Source organism: Eumetopias jubatus, unplaced genomic scaffold, assembly GCF_037043125.1.
Source record: "Eumetopias jubatus isolate StellerSeaLion01/CBP00866 unplaced genomic scaffold, mEumJub1_p1.0 scaffold_1, whole genome shotgun sequence".
NCBI lineage: Eukaryota > Metazoa > Chordata > Mammalia > Carnivora > Otariidae > Eumetopias > Eumetopias jubatus.
In genome coordinates this window covers 209,889,837-209,907,263 of record NW_028274807.1, presented here as the reverse complement: position 1 = coordinate 209,907,263, position 17,427 = coordinate 209,889,837, and the positions used below count along the sequence as shown (strand labels likewise).

Here is a 17,427-nt window from a genome sequence, read left to right as displayed (position 1 = left end):
AAAAAAATGCAAAAGTTTGATTGAGTTTTTAGTCATACAATATGTACCCAGTGTACATTCTTACATGGCTTTGTAGTGACATGGGGTAAGTGAAGGTTTCCTATATTTACATATTCAATACAGTTCTCTCCAGTAGGAGTTCATTCGTGGCTTCCCGAGGGAAATGGGTCTACTGAAGGCTTTCCTAGATTCTCTACATTTCTACAGTTTCCATCCAGTGTGCATTCTTACCTGTTCATGAAAGATTGTGCAACAAATGAAGGCTTTGCCATATTCTTTTTTTTTAATTTTATTTATTTGAGAGAAAAAGAGAGAGAGCAAGTGAGCAAGCATGAGCTGGGTGAGAGGCAGAGGGAGAAGCAGGCCCTCCACTGAGCAGGGAGCCCGATGTGGGACTCGATCCCAGGACCCTGGGATCATGACCTGAGCCAAAGGCAGACACCCAACTGACTGAGCCACCCAGGCGCCCCTACCATATTATTTATATTCACAGACTTTCTCTTAGGTTTGAGTTCTTTCATGATTTCGTGAGGAGCTGGGATGACTGAAGATTTTACTACAATTTTTACATTGATGGGGTTTCTCTCCAGTGTGAGTTTTTTCATGTTTGTGATGTCCTGGGAGAAGCGAATGCTTTCTTACATGCCTTACATTTATAAGGTCCATCTCCAGTGTGGATTACCATGTGTGACTGAACACCTGAAGGATAAATGAAGGCTTTCCCACATTCATAGAGTTTCCATTCATAGAGTTTCATTTCAGTGTGAGTTCTTTCATGTTTTTGAACATCATAGTGACTGCTGAAGGCCTTACCACATAGTTTACACTCACAGGTTTCTCCCCGCTATGACTTCTTTCATGTTTTCCAAGGAAACTGGGATAACAGAAAGCTTTACCACATTCCTTACATTCATGAGGTTTCTTCCCATTATGTATTCTGTTGTATTTTTCAAGGGATCTGGGAGAAAGGAAGGCTTTACCACATTCCTTATATTCATAGGGCTTCTCTCCACTGTGTGCCCCGTTCATGTCTTTGGTTTTTGTTGTTGTTTTGTTTTGAAAGACTTTTTATTTATTCATTTATTTGAGAGAGAGAGAAAGCATGTGCAAGCAGGGCTGGGGGAGAGGTGGAGGGAGAGAGACAGAGAATCTGAAGCAGACTCCGCCCTGAGTGCAGAGCCCAATGTGGGGCTTGATCTCATGACTGCGAGATCATGACCTGAGCCAAAACTAAGAGTCGGTCGTTTAACTGACTGAGTTACGCAGGCGTCCCCAGTTCATGTCTTTGAAAGGATCTGGGACACCTGACGGCTTTCTCACACTCCTTACGTTTATAAAGTCCTTCTCCGCTTTGCTTGATCATGTATCTTCGAAGTTTGGTGAAAGAATGCAGTGCTTTCCCACTTTCCTTACATTCATAGGGTTTCTCCCCATTATGACTTCTCTCATGTTTACATAAGTTACTTGAATAACTGAAGGTTTTCCCACATTTTCCTTAGGCTTTTTGGCACTGTGTATCCTTTCATGTATTCGAAAGGACCTAAGACAACTGAAAGCTTTACCGCATTGCTTACATTCACTAGGTTTCTCTCCAATATGAGTCCTTTCGTGTTTACGTAAGTAACTTGAATAACTAAAGGTTTTACCACATTTTGTACACTTGTAGGGCTTTTCCCCACTGTGTGCCCTTTCATGAATTTGAAAGTAATTGTGACAAATGAAAGCTTTCCCACAGTGTTTACATTCATAGGGCCTCTGTCCAGTGTGTCCTTTCATGCATTCGAATGGATTGGCGATGCTTGAAGGATTTCCCACATTCCTTACACTTATGAGGCTTCTCTTCACGTTCCTGATACTCATATGGTTTGTGGCCAGTGTGAGATCAGATGTGCTTGTTAAAGGATGAATGATGCCTGAACACTTGTCCACACAAAGCGCATTTATGTAGTTTTATTCCAGTAGGACTTTTCTTCTTCTGATTATGATATGGAATCTGGCTGAAGGTTTTTCCACATTGACAACCTTGTTTTCTTTTACAGTCTCTCTACTGTATGTCTGCTATAAAAAATGAGAAGCATATTGTTATTAGCTTATTTATTAATAATTTTATATTAATAATTGTAAAAATGACTTTTTAAACTATTTTCAAGGAAAGTATAGGTTTTCCATAATTTCTGATTGAGAGTAAATATACAGCAGTTCCCTCCCTTCATCTGCAATTTCACTTTCTAGGGTTTCAGTTTTCCATGGCCAACCACAGTTCAGAAGCAGATGATCCTCCTTCTGATACATGGTCAGAGGATCAATAGTAACCTGATGCTATATAACAATGCCTAAATCATTCACCTCACTTCTCATTGTGTAGGCATTTTATCATCACATCATCATAAGACGGGTGAGTGCAGTACAAGTTTTTAAAAGATTTTATTTATTTATTTATTTATTTGAGACATAGGGAGAGGAGAGAGTACGCAAGTGGTGGGGGGGCAGGGAGCAGAGGAGGAGAGAGAGGGAGAGGGAAAAATCTTAAGCAGACTCCATGCTCAGCATGGAGCGCAATGCAGGGCTCCATCTCATGTCCCTGAGATCATGACCTGAGCCGAAATCAAGAGTCAGATGCTTAACTGACTGAGCCACCCAGGTACCCCTAGGTCATATTTGATAAAAATTTTGATGAAAATATTCTAAGAATCTACAAATTTGAAGCTGGGCTGATTTGCTTTACTTGCTTTTTAAAAAATGTCAATGACATCTCTAGATTCGCTCCTGGGACCTTGCTTTCTCATGTGAGTGGGACTCACCTCAGATTTGTCCCAGAATTTTCATCCTGATCTTCATTGTCATGGTCTTCCCATTTTTCTTCTAAAATGCACAGTAGTGGGCGCCCGGTTCAGTCGGTTGGGCATCTGCCTTTGGCTCGGGTCATGGTCCCGGGGTCCTGGGATTGAGTCCTGCATCAGGCTCCCTGCTCAGCATGAAGTTGGCTTGTCCCTCTCCCTCTGCCCCTCCCCTGCTTGTTCTTTCTCTCTTTCTCTCTCTCTCTCAAATAAATAGATAAAATCTTAAAAAAAAATAAAATGCACAGTAGCTTTCTGCAGTACAAATTATAAAAATTTATTAATTTTTTATTTTTAGAGAGGGATCGGGGAGGGGCAGAGGGTAAGGAAGAGAGAGAATATTTTTTTTTTTTTAGATTTTTATTTATTTATTTGACACGAGAAACACAGTCAGAGAGGGAACATAAGCAGGGGGAATGGGAGAGGGAAAAGCAGGGTTCCCGCCAGGAATCTGGGATCATGACCTGTGCCGAAGGCAGACGCTTAACGACTGAGCCACCCAGGCGCCCCAGGAAGAGAGAGAATCCTAAGCAGGCTCCACGCCCAGCACAGAGCCCGATGTGGGTATCGATCTAACAACCCTGAGATCATGACCTGAGCCGAAATCTCATAGAAATTATAGTAAATATAATTATTAAGTATATTTATATATTAAATATATAGTAATTACTAATTATAATTTAATAAATTATAAAATTTTATTACAAATTATTAGATTCTAGGTCCATGAATATGGACCTATGACCATGCCTTGTTTATTTACCAACATATTCCCTTTCCACATTTCACCTCTCGAAACAGCCCTGATGAGCAAATCACACTGGTTCTCTAATGGACTCGTAAGTAAGAATGTCGTCACCCTTACCTACTGAGGCCAGGTTCCTGAGGGTTTCCTGCATCACATCTCTGTAGAGTTTCTTCTGGGACGGATTCAGAAGAGCCCACTCCTCCAGGGTGAAGTTCACAGTCACATCCTCAAAGGCCACTGAGTCCTGAAACATCCCATGCATGTGTACAGGAGGATGGGTGAGACAGACAGCACTGGAGAGCTCTACGCAGTTTGTAAGAAATACATGGTCAGAGGATCAGAGGACTTTGATTTCTCAACATTTATTCTATGACTGGGTCATCAGACTCTTCCTCTCTGGCTCACACCCATTTCCTAATGAATTTAACAGCATCATGAACACGTGGGATTTACTGCTACATTTTTATTGTGATCACTTCAAGTCTTCATCAGTCTCTACTGTCAGGTACGGAACAACCTGGAGAAATTATATTCAAATAAAATTAGTATTTCCATTTTATTTTTAAAAACATTTTATTATTATTTTTTAAGATTTTATTTATTTATTTGTCAGAGAGAGAGCACAAGCAGGGGGGAGGGGCAGAGGGAGAAGAAGGCTCCCCCCTGAGCAGGGAGTCCAATGCAGGGCTGGATTCCAGGATCCTGGGATCATGACCTGAGCTGAAGGCAGATGCTTTTTTTTTTTTTTTTAAAGATTTTATTTATTTATTTGACAGAGAGAGACACAGCGAGAGAGGGAACACAAGCAGGGGGAGTGGGAGAGGGAGAAGCAGGCTTCCCGCCGAGCAGGGAGCCTGATGTGGGGCTCGATCCCAGGACCCTGAGGTCATGACCTGAGCCGAAGGCAGTCGCTTAACCACCTGAGCCACCCAGGCGCCCCCAAAGGCAGATGTTTAACCAACTGAGCCACCCAGGTGTCCCAATATTTCCATTTTAAGTACATCAAAATCTTGAAAGACAAAGTCTTCCATGTCCTCCTTTAATACCACCATATCATGAAGCACTTCATGAAGCACAGCACCATATATGATTGAAGTGTTTTTTTGTTTTTGTTTTTAAGACTTTGAAGACTTAGATCTCTCTTTTTTTTTAAGATTTTATTTATTTGAAAGAGAGAGACACAGCGAGAGAGGGAAAACAAGCAGGGGGAGTGGGAGAGGAAGAAGCAGGCTTCCCCTGGAGCAGGGAGCCCGATGCGGGGCTCGATCCCAGGAGCCGAAGGCAGACACTTAATGGCTGAGCCACCCAGGTGCCCCTGAAGTGTTGTTTTTTTTTTTTTTAAGATTACATTTATTTATTTGAGAGAGAGGGAGATAGAGCATGAGTGGGGGAGGGGCAGAGGGAGAAGCAGACTCCCCCCTGAGCAGGGAGACTGATGCGGGACTCGATCCCAGGACCCTGGGATCATGACTGAGCCGAAGGCAGACGCTTAACCCACTGAGCCATCCGGTGCCTCTGATTGAAGTTTTTTTTTTTTTTTTTTTTTAGTGTTCCATGATTCATTGTTCGTTTATAACACCCAGTGCTCCATGCAGAATGTGCCCTCTTTAATACCCATCACCAGGCTAACCCATCCCCCTACCCTCCTCCCCTCTAGAACCCTCAGTTTGTTTTTCAGAGTCCATCATCTCTCATGGTTCGTCTCCCCCTCTGACTTACTCCCCTTCATTCTTCCTCTCCTGTTATCTGATTGAAGTTTTAATGAATAAAAACACAATGAAGAGCTGGAAGGTTGTTCTTCTAGTCCTATTCCCAAATAGGAGAGGCCGGGAGGCCTCTGGAAATGCAACTTGTAACTAAGTCCAGCTGGCCAGATTGTCCTGCAGTCCTCCAGGCCATTAGAAGTAGTCAGATCCAGGGGCACATGGGTGGCTCGGTTAAGCCGCTGCCTTCAGCTCAGGGTGTTGGGGGGGAATCTGCTTCTCCCTCTCACTCTGCTGCTCCCCCGGCTTATGCTCTCTCTCTCTCTCTCTCTGACAAACAAATAAAATCTTAAGAAAAAAAAAGAAGTAGTCAGATCCAGCTGGCTACACGAACATATTCCTGTGGAGGAGTATAATTATAATTTGTTCATATAATACTTATCATGCTCAGTTTTACCTTTTTTTCTCTGTCTCATTTCATGGGGCCCGGGAGTTATTCAGAGTTAGAGCTCAGGCATGAGGAAGAACACATAACAACTTAGACATCAGCAACATCCTTATACTTGTGAGCCTCAGGGTATATTGGGATAAGATCACAGAGAAGTTCTTTCCAGCAGATTCGTAACACTGTAACCTGGGCCTTGATGACCTTGCAGAACAGGTCAAGACTTGGAATTTGCAGGGCACTCATTGAAATCCACAATCTTTTGATGGTGAATTTGCACATGATCACAACACGCATAAAGACTTGAACAGAGCTTTTCTTCAAAACATATAAAATCCCCTTGCTCTAATTTCAGCAGCAAAGGATGCCTGACCACCACTCTAGAGGCTGTCCTCCCAACCTCTCTCATTTGAGAGCTCCCAGGTAGAGCGGAGCAGCCATCCCCGGGAATAGGAATCCCCCTGCAGCATAATTCCCCTAAATGCTGGTCCTAGCAAGAGATCAACAGCTCACAAATGTTCTGTGGCAGGGAACAGAGACAAGGCTCCCACCCAGCAATTCTGAGGCTAGAACTGATGTATTCAGTGGAACAACAGCAAAATAGTAATGCCTCTCTTGTGAGTTCAGAGAGTAAAGTTAGCTGCCTGGGTCGGCCCCAATTACTTTCTACAACTCATCTGTAGCACCCCCTGGAACAAAGGTTGCAGGTGGAAGTGAACATCAGGAGGCCCAAGGCCATTGTTTATCCTGATAAATGCTTGCTCACAAAGTTTGTATGGGATGTGGGGAGTGACCCATAACCTTACAGAGAGAAGTGCCTCAGTATGCCTTGAAGTTTTTATGCAAATAGTATGGTAGATAGTAAATTCCTGTTTTCCTTTTTAGAGTCAGTAACTTTGTTACATGTTGGGCACACAGGTGCCAATGAGCCCACATGATCAGCCCACAGAAAACACTCTGGGCCCTGAGTCTCTGCTGAGCTCCCTGGTAGACAATAATTCACGTGTACTCACAACTTCTTGCTTGGAGAATGGAGCCCATCCTATGTGAGACAACATTTGGGAGCTTATTCCTGGTTTCCTCAACACCAAATTTAATTCAGTACTAAACAAGACTAATAAAGGCTATTTAATGATATTCATGAGAAAAAATAAGAATTGGCTTTTGGGAAGTGTCAATCAAAGCAAAATAAAATCTAAGCACACAGTCTTAGAAATAATTAATTGCCACCCAGATGTCACCTCTCCCAAATGGTATCTTTGTAAAATTCCATAAACCCCCAAAACAGATTCTTTAGGAATCAACAAAACCTACCTAATATGAGGAAGCATTAGTCATGAGACTCTTTAGATGTGTGTCAGTGGGCCATATGTTGAAAGATGATTGTTATCATACCCTGGGAGGTTGTGGTTATCAGAGTCAAGTGACACAAACCAGAGCAAAGCTACAATGGTGAAACATTAAAGAAAATCTTTGAGGAGCGCCTGCCCCTCCAAACCTAATATGAGGAATGAATGCCGAGAAATGGACAGAGTCTTCAGAAAAATAAGGTGGTGGTCTACCTAATGTACATCAAGGATTGTCAAGCTATGGTATTCCAGACAATACAGTATTAGCAGAGAGAAAAACAGACCAAGGGAAAGGAAGTGTCTTCCATGGGCTGGTATTAAATATGGAAATTTGGTCAAGGACAGAGCAGGCATTTTAGGGCAGTGCAGTTACCATGAACACACGGGGCAGGGACAAAGTGTTATCTATTTGGAAAAAGGTGTTATATTCCCTTCTATTCCATGGAAAATACCCAATTCATTGTGGATTTAAATGTGAAAGATCAAACAAGGACACCTGTAGAAGTCACTGTAAAGGTTTTGTTGACACAAGAATAGGGAGAACATTCTGTTGTAAGAAAAAAAATACACCATAAAGCCAGAGACTGACAAATACAAATATATTAAAATTTAGATAGTTAAAAGATAAAAAGGGAAAGAAAACATATCAGCAATACATGCAATGTAAAAGGGTTAGTCTGCAGGGTAAAAAGAAACGGACACAATTTAAAAATGGAGGGGCGCCTGGGTGGCTAAGTCGTTAAGCATCTGCCTCCGGCTCAGGTCATGATCCCAGGGTCCTGGGATTGAGCCCTACATTGGGCTCCCTGCTCGGTGGGAAGCCTGCTTCTCCCTCTCCCACTCCCCCTGCTTGTGTTCCCTCTCTTGCTGTGTCTCTCTCTGTCAAATAAATAAGTAAAATCTTAAAAAAAAAAACAATTTAAAAATGGAAAAAGAAGCAAAACACATCTAACATCAGACGAAAGATCATATATGAAAAAATGTCCATCACCTTGGTAATGAGGTAGCAGGCCAATAAAATGCCCAGTAGATCCCATTTCATAGGAGGCCAGTGCCCTATCCATTAGACAACAGGTACAGCTCCATTTCAGTGGTTAGAACAAAAAGTCAGTCAATTTAATAATCCCAAGTGTTAAAGACCACTGTGAACAATTCAGAAAGTTATGCAAGAATGGAGGAGGGTTGAGTGATACAATCCATTGTCATTCCCTATAAAATTTGGCCTGATCACTATCTACAGCCCAGCAATTTTTCAACAATGTCTGATGGAGAGAACAAAGGCAAGAGAAATGTAGCTAAAAACAGCCCAGCAATTTTTCAACAATGTCTGATGGGGAGAACAAAGGCAAGAGACATGTAGCTAAAATTAAGTCTCCTTACAACTTGCAGCCCACTGACAAATCCCTGAGACATACAGGGTGTAACACTCCTGTAACTCCCTCAAGGATTTTCTCTCTCTTTTTATTTTTTTTTAAGATTGATTTATTGGGGCGCCTGGGTGGCTCAGTCAGTTAAGCATTTGCCTTCAGCTCAGGTCATGATCCTGGGGTCCTGGGCTAGAGCCCTGCCTTGGGCTCCCTGCTGAACAGGGAGCCTGCTACTCCCCCTGCTTGTGCTCTCTCTTAAATACATAAAATCTTAAAAAAAAGATTTATTTATTATTTTGGGGGGGAGGGGCAGAGGGAGAGAGAGAATCTCAAGGAGGCTCCATGCCTAGCACAGAGCCCAACGTGCGGCTCGATCTCACAACCCTGAGATCATGACTTGAGCAGAAATCAAGAATCTGACGCTTAACTGACTGAGCCACCCAGGCGCCCCTCAAAGATTTTCTTTAATGTTTCACCATTGTAGCTTTGCTCTGGTTAGTGTCACTTGACTCTAACATAGTGTCACATACTCCCAGGGTATGATAACAATCACCTCTCAACATATGGCCCACTGACCCACATCTAAAGAGTCTCATGACTAATGCTTGACTAAAAAGAACAACCTTATCCTAACAGCTAGCCCTCCAAGGTGCTAGAGACCCTGCTTTCAGCATACACAAATCCCTTAGAGACTTACATTATCCCTAACCCCCTGCTAACTAAAAAGTGTAGAATCAGTTACTCCTTACAATCCCACAGCAGCTCCTTCTGCCCAATGGTCCTGTCCCGGTGCTTTAAGAAAAGCCCCCTTTTGCCCCAAAAACATGTCAAGAAATCTTTCTTGATCATTTGCTAGGCAGCCCCACATCAATGTTCATGGAATTTTTTGTGCATTAGCACTTGGAGACTCATATGAGGATGGCATGCACTAATATCAAAAGATCTGGAGGATTTATCAGTAGAACAACAAAGCAGAGAGGATTGCAAAATATGTACTAGGTTACCCATTCTATGACTGTTAGGTCAACTGCACGGGCAGGTGGACCCCCACCCGAGATTTGGTTCAGATTGTCTATACTGACCACACACACATGCCTAGAGGGTATGAAAGTGTTTCTTATTTCCATAATGGTCAAGTGTCCAGAGAGGGCAGTGCAGGGCAGGCCTCTCAAGCAGGTGGGAAAGGCCTGAAGAGTGCAAGGAAAGCAGCCTGGCCTGGGTTTTCTATTGGGGGGATTGGGGTAGGCTAAGGTGAGAGTTGGGGTACAGGGGCAGGGCCTTCTGTGGATTGAATCACTTGCCAAAACCAAAGGAAGGAGCACCCAGGGTGTCCTTGTACAGATGTGGGGCACAAGGGGAGGATGGAGAGATGAGGGTTGACATCAAAAAAAGGAGTCAGAGGGCGCCTGGGTGGCTCAGTTGGTTAAGCGACTGCCTTCGGCTCAGGTCATGATCCTGGAGTCCCGGGATCGAGTCCCACATTGGGCTCCCTGCTCAGCAGGGAGTCTGCTTCTCCCTCTGACCCTCTTCCCTCTCGTGCTCTCTCTCATTCTCTCTCTCTCAAATAAATAAATAAAATCTTAAAAAAAAAAAAAAGGAGTCAGAGACTTCCAGTCTCTTGTTGGGCACATAAGGAGCTTAGAAGCTGACTTCCAGTCCTCGGAAGACAAAAGCCAAGAAACCTGAAATCAACAACTCCTCCATCACAGAACTGAGGTACCAGGGTAAAGCACTGTCTCCAAAAATTAGAAAGAGAGGCCAAAGAGTAGCTATTTAAGAATATGTCCAAGATATTTTGGCCTCAACACAATGTATTTCACCAGAGTGTAACTGACTGGGATTTTCCCAGAGCCTATCTGACCTGGGGAATGAAACAGCCAAACTGAGTCTCTTCCAGCCTTTTCTAAAGGTGGAACACTTGTGAAGACAATAGGGTTTTTATCCTTCACCTGATACCCAATACATGGTGTCTGTCCCAATGCCACTTCTCCAACTCGTGTCACCAAACAGGTGTCCAATGTTTCAATCCTAACACCCAGAGTTCACATCCGATTCCACAGGTGAAGAGCTCAGTCCCACACACTGGCCCCACTCCAGATGGCAGCCACAGACGGTGTGCTCAGCCGCCTACACACTCAGTTTCCCTCCGTGGGCCATCACGTCTGGTGACTTACTGAATGAGTTGTAAGAGCTCAGCAATCCCTTAACTATACTGATTTGCTCTAAAGGATACAACTCAGGAACACATAGAAATAGTGATGCATAGGTCAAAGTAAGGTGGTCATACCAGTGAGGGCAATGGAGGGGGAGAAGGGGGTTGCAGAGCATGCCCCCCCTCTGCCGGCACCTGCCTGTGCTTTCCAACCCAGAAACTCTCTGAATCCTGGCTTTCAGGGTTTTCGTGGGGATTCACTGGCCATTGGTGATTAATTCAATCTCTTAGACCCTCTCCCCTCTCTAGAGGCTGGGAGCTGGGGCTGAACATTCCAAGCCTGTAGTCAAGGCTTGGTGTTTCCAGTGTCCAACTCCATCCTGAAGCTATCTAAAGGCTGGCCAATAGTTTCCTCATTAAAACAAAAAATATTCTGTCACCCTTATCACTCAAGTAATTCCGAGGGCTTCAAGAGGTTTTTGCCAGGAACTGGGGACAAGGATCAAATATCTTTCTTTTTTCTTTTTTTAAAGATTTTATTTATTTATTAGAGAGAGAAAAAGAGCATGCACAGCAGGTGGAGAGGGAGAAGCAGGCTCCCCACCAAGCAGAGAGCTGGATGCGGGGCTTGATCCCAGGACCCCGGGATCATGTCCTGAGCTGAAGGCAGATGCTTAACTGACTGAGCCACCCAGGTGCACCCCAAATATCTTTCTTATTATATATCAGGATGTCAAGCCTGGGGACATAGGCTCACTAAAAGACTGAGAGCAAACCACTGGAACAGAGAATGCTTCCCCTCTGTCCCTACCCGCTTCTATATCAATTGGGCTCTTGTTTAACACAAGTGCACTACCCTGAAAGAATTAGATGCTTTCTGGTAGCACCGAAATAATGCAAGAATGTTCCCTCTCGCCAATCCTCATCAACCCTGTACTGGGATTCTGAGCTAAAGCATTAAGACAAGAATGTGTAAACAAAGTAATATGAGTTCCCTCCTTGGTGGGTTATAGACCAGACTACACCAGGTGGAGTTGTTACAGAAAGCAAACTTTATTTGCAGCAAATAAGGAGACCTGGGGAATAATTTCCAAAGCCGTGGTTCCCTGAGCAGGGGCGGGTAGGTTCTTTTCATTTCAGGTTTAGGATGAATGTTCAGAAAGGGGAGCTTTGTCATTGCCATGTAGAGGTGGGCATGCCTCAAATGCTTGCAGTGGCCAGCGATGGCCGGCCACAGCTAGAATGGAGACTTGGTCAGGTCACCATTGTACCATGAGGCACCACAGGGCACAAAGCACGAGCTCCCCAGCACCCAGCAGTGCTTGCCACCATCAGGCTGAAGAGCAGGTGTGCAGCTCAAAGCAAGAGCAAACAGATGGCGGTCACATGGGCACACGTGGCTCACAGTAGCCATTGTCATGGCCATGTGCACGGTAAGGGCGCCTGGGTGGTGCAGTCGGTCGAGCCGACTCTTGATTTCGGCCCAGGTCGTGATCTCAGGGTCCTAAGATAGAGCCATGTGTCGACACAGAGATTCTCCCTCTGTCCCCCCAACCCCGCCCTCGCTCTCTCTCTTTCTCAAATAAATCAAAAAAAAAAAAAGAAAGAGAGAGAGAGAAGTTGAGGGGTATGGCTATGTGCCCCGCCCCCTAAACACACACACATACCCATACATAGGGAAAGGCTTAGGACTCACAGAACAGAGGTCTCAGAGCAGGGAGGGCTTCTCAGGCGGCTCTGAAATGGCTTCAAAGAACAGAAAGGAGCCTGGCTGGGTATGGAGGTCACTGGGGTTGGGGAGTAGGGCAAGGGCAAGAGATCTGCATACTGGCAGGGGAATTTCTGGCTGGAATCTCCTGCCTGCTCTAGAGAAGAGACCACCCAGGCTTTCTCATCAGTTCATCCAGCTGGGCGCACAACAGGGCTGGGGCAAAGAGCTGGAGGAGGCTTCAGCTGTCAGCACTCAAAGATCCAAAAATGCAAAGTGAGATTGCTCATTGCAAGGACAAATGTTGGTAAGAAGCTCCCGCTTGCTCTCTCTCTCTCACAGAAATAAGTGAATCTTTAAAAAAAAATAAAATAAAATACAGAAATTTATGTATACTATATTTACTATTTAACAGTCTTGATTTAATTTTAACTTTTGTACATGAGAAACAATTCTAAGATCTCATTCCTTTAAACATTAATGGTTACAAAAGTGCAAACCATACAAAAGGAAAAATTTCAAAACTCTTTCTAACCGAAAGGACATAAGGCATCACAGAACTCCTGACTTTCACAGACCTTCTCAATGTAGTAAATTGTAAATAAATTACAATCTGAGTGCACCTACAATGTGACGCCAGACTCAAATCCTTTATTTATTTTTCTAAAAGATTTTATTTATCTGACAGAGAGAGACACAGTGAGAGAGGGAGCACAAGCAGGGGGAGTGGGAGAGGGAGAAGCAGGCTTCCCACGGAGCAGGGAGCCCAATGCAGGGCTTGATCCCAGGACCCTGGGATCATGACCTGAGCTGAAGGCAGACGCTTAACGACTGAGCTGCCCAGGCGCCCCCACCAGAGATGTTTTAAATGACACAAACCCAGTAATGAAGAATCCCGCAAAATCACTAAACCCAATGTTTATGGGGAAAGGAAGGAGGAAAGAAAATGAAGACATTTTTCATTTTATTTTACAGAGAGAGACAGTGAGAGAGGGAACACAAGCAGGGGGAGTGGGAGAGGGAGAAGCAGGCTTCCCACGGAGCAGGGAGTCCAACGCAGGGCTTGATCCCAGGACCCTGGGATCATGACCTGAGCCGAAGGCAGACACTTAATGACTGAGCCACCCAGGCGCCCTTCAAATCCTTTGTTTAGAAAAAGGACCCCCCCTCCCGCAAACCAGTTACAATCTTAGAAGGCATCTGCGCTGCAATCCCCAAGTATTTTTTTTGCTGTTAAACAGTAAAAAAAGTAACTATTATTTCCATGGCAAGAAATTGCTTTATAATAGTTAATCACTAGTTCAGGTCTAAGCTCTGTAATTATATTTGAAATCACCCCACCCACATCTCAAAAAAAAAGATAAGTAACAGACCTCAAAATATTACTACAACCTGCTCAGGAGAGGAAAATTGAGAAACTACAAATGTTAATACATGCAGTGCAATACTGGAATATTTTATTTTTTCTGAAATACACTTCTTTCATACCTCTTTGGAAATATTTCATATTGTCTTTCAAGGTCTATTGAATAAATAAATTTTACATTTATTGAAAAATGAAGACTTAATACAACGTTGTTCCAGGTGGTTATTCTCTGCTTCCTCTCATGTAAAATATCCACAAAAAATAAACCTTTTAAAATGAGCTATCCACTGACTGTGTGAAAATGATAAACAAAGCACTGCGTATGTTTGAATTGCACCGCGGAGGACAAACAGTTGGTACTGATGCTATGAACTGAAGAGGGGAAGTTGGCGTCTGGGGAGGCGGGGCGGGATTTGGGAACAAGCATTTATTGCCAGTCCAAGGAAAGGAAAGGCTGAGGGACAGGGTCGTGGATTTGACCCTCTGCTGCCCAAACATCGGGAACACTCAGAAGAAAACGGATGCCCCCCGGGAGAAAGGAGGGGTTGGGGCCCCCACACCACAGCACCTCCCGCGCACGGACCCCGGAGACCGAGTCACGACTGTCCCCCGACGACCCTCCCCCGTGGTCACCGCACGATCGGGGGAGACGCAGCCGCGCGCAGGGACGGGACAGGACGCCGGGGTCCCGGCTGCCCGCCCAGCCCGCACGCCGCGCGCCGGAGGAGACTGAGGTCCGAGCGGCGTCACCGGGGACTCGGCTCCGCAGACTCCGGGGCTCCCGCGGGAGGTCGGGTCTCGCCGCGGCCCGTTGCCAGCCCCTCCGCCCCGTCCTGGCACACCCGGCCCCGCACGCTCACCATTTCCCGGCTTCTCGGTCCGCCGGCGTCGTCCCTACGGCTCCCGCAGCCGGTGCAGGTCACCGCGCGATCGACGCGGCAGCAGAGCCACCTGGGACCGTTAAGCGCAGGTGAGACTTGACCGCGACCAAGACCGCCAGCGTCCACGCGGCTGCGGAGCGTCGCCACACCCACCTGCCCCTGCTGCGCCCGATTGGACAGCTCGCAAGGACCCGCCCCTCTGCTCCTGAGTGACAACAGGGCTGGAGGTCAGTTTGCTGAGGCGCACCGGTCTCTGATGGTGGTCGGGAACACGTCCCCTGCTTGGACTTTTGCTTTTAGGCAAAACTTGGTCCAGGCCCTAGAGGGACAGTGGCGTCTTCCTGCAGCTCCCTCTAAACGTGGGGACACGGGTGTGCGCAGGGAGTCCCAGAGTCCGTTCCAGTCGAGCGACGCCTTTGTTCAGAGCAAGAGGGGAGACTGACCCAGGCCAGGCAATGCCTGACGGGGACTAGAGGGTCTGGGGTCCTCCCTGGGTTCAGGGGTTGGCATGAGGCTGGGAAACCACTCATGGACCTGTGACCCTTGGTTACAAACACACTTAAGGCGCCTGGGTGGCTCAGTCGTTAAGCGTCTGCCTTCGGCTCAGGTCATGATCCCAGGCTCCTGGGATCAAGCCCCGCATCCGGCTCCCTGCTCCGCGGGAAGCCTGCTTCTCCCTCTCCCGCTCCCCCTGCTTGTGTTCCCTCTCTAGCTGTCTTTGTCAAATAAATAAGTAAAATCTTAAAACACACACTTAAAAAGACCTCACCCTGGGGCACCTGGGTGGCTCAGTCTGTTGAGTGGTGGGATTCTTGGTTTTGGCGGGGTTCCTAAGATCCAGCGGGGAGGCCGCTCCACGCTCAGGGCAAGTCTGCTTGAGATTCTCTCTCTACCTCCCTCTCTGTCCCTCCCCTTACTCTCTAAAATAAATAAATAAAACCTAAAAAAAAAAAAAAGACCTCACCACACTCAATAAAGAATCTGGTTCCATTTTGATCTTTGATGACAGCTTTGAGGCTCCCCCCATTCCTTCTCCACTCCCTCACCTGTGGGACTGTCACCTAATTCAACGAGTCCATTCCCTCCCAGAATGTGAGGCAGTAACATGTCCCAGACATACAGTCTGGTGTAGAAGACTTTTATTTACAGCAAATAAAGGGAACACTGGGAGTATTTCCCAAAGCAGTGTTTTAATGCAATTAGCTTTTATTTAGTGTGCTGAGGAGGCAGGGGCAGGAAGCTTGCATATGCGTTAGGGAACTTACGCATATTCTTTTACTTAGGCATTTTACGTTTATCATGCATGCTTAGTGTGTTCACATGCTAGTACATAGGTCGCAGTTAAAAAAATGGTGGAACACCCTGCCCCTGGAAGATTTTATTTTATTTTTTTAAAAAGATTTTATTTATTAGAGAGAGAGAAAAAGCACAAGCAGGGGAGGCGGTGGGCAGAGGGAGAGGCACGCTCCCTGTTGAGCAAGGAGCCTGATGCAGGACTTGATCCCAAGACCCTGTGATCACGACCTGAGCTCGAGGCAGAGGCTCAACCACTGAGCCACCCAAGTCCCCCTGGAAGGTTTTAGTATTAGGAATGCACTAAAGGTAACTTAGGCAGTTGCTCGGGACTTCTGCGCATGCTTCAGTTCTGGTCTGGCTCAAACTGGTTGTGCCTTAGCTTTCGCCCATGACCAGTGATTCCTCTTCTAATGGTGTCAGTGAGTTTGTTTTTTTTTAATTTCATGTGTTTTTTTCCGAGTCGGGATCTTGCAAAACATCTCATGAAAACAGTTTTATATACCTCATAGAGTAACGGTCTACACGGTACATCAGCTAAAGAATTCCAGGGGCTCAGGGTACCTGGGTGGCCCAGTCGGTTAAGTGGCAGCCTTCTGCTGAGGTCATGATCTCAGGGTCCTGGGATCGAGTCCCACATGGGGCTCCTTGCTCAGCAGGGAGCCTGCTTCTCCCTCTGCCGCTCCCCCTGCTTGTTCTCTCTCTCACTGATAAATAAAATCTTAAAAAAAAAAAAAAAAAAAGAATTCCATGGGTTCCCACACACTTGGCTCTGGTGGCAAACTTGAACCCCACAGCCCGAGCCTTGGCACACGGACTCTTCAATGACCATTCATAAGCTACTCTTCTCTGACCAACCAGATGTTGCAATTTGTGTTCAATAAACTCCTAATGCATTTATTTACTTGAATAGCTTTAGTGAGATAGAATACAAATACCATAAAATGCATTCCGTTAGTATGTACAATTCAGGTTTTCAGTATATTCACAGATATGCACAATCAGCACCACAATTTTTCAACATTTTTGTCACCTCAAAAAGAAAGTCCTGTAGCCCTTAGCTTTCACTTTCCCAACTTTCCATCTTCCTCCTTGAAGCCACAGCTTTAGGCCACCTCTAATCTACTTTCTGTCACTATAGATTTCCCTATTCTGGAATTATATATTACTGGAATCATACAATATGTATGTCTTTGTAATTAACTTCAATCACTTAGCATACTTTTTCCAAGGAACACCCCTGTTGTTGCTTGTATGGATAATTATTTTTATAGCCAAATAATATTCCATTATGGATAAAACACATTTAGTTAACCTATTCATGCCTTAATGGGCATTTGGTTTATTTCCAACCTTTTGGCTATTCTGAAGGACATGGCAATAAATTTTCACATACAAATTTTTGTTTGGACATATATTTTCATTTCTCCTGGGTACATACCTAGAATGAATTGATGGGTCCTATGGCAATTCTAGGTTTAAGTTTTGAGGAATTGTTAGACTGTTTTCCAAAGCAGCTGCACTATTTTATATTTGCACCACCAGTGCATGAGGGTTCAAATTTCTCCATATTCTAGA

At 45.2% G+C, this 17,427-nt stretch overlaps 1 pseudogene; it reads right to left on the bottom strand.

The window, feature by feature from the left end:
• Window positions 1–501: 501 nt before the first annotated feature.
• Window positions 502–3,847, bottom strand: LOC114197675 (uncharacterized; annotated as a pseudogene).
• Between the last annotated feature and the right edge of the window lie 13,580 nt (window positions 3,848–17,427).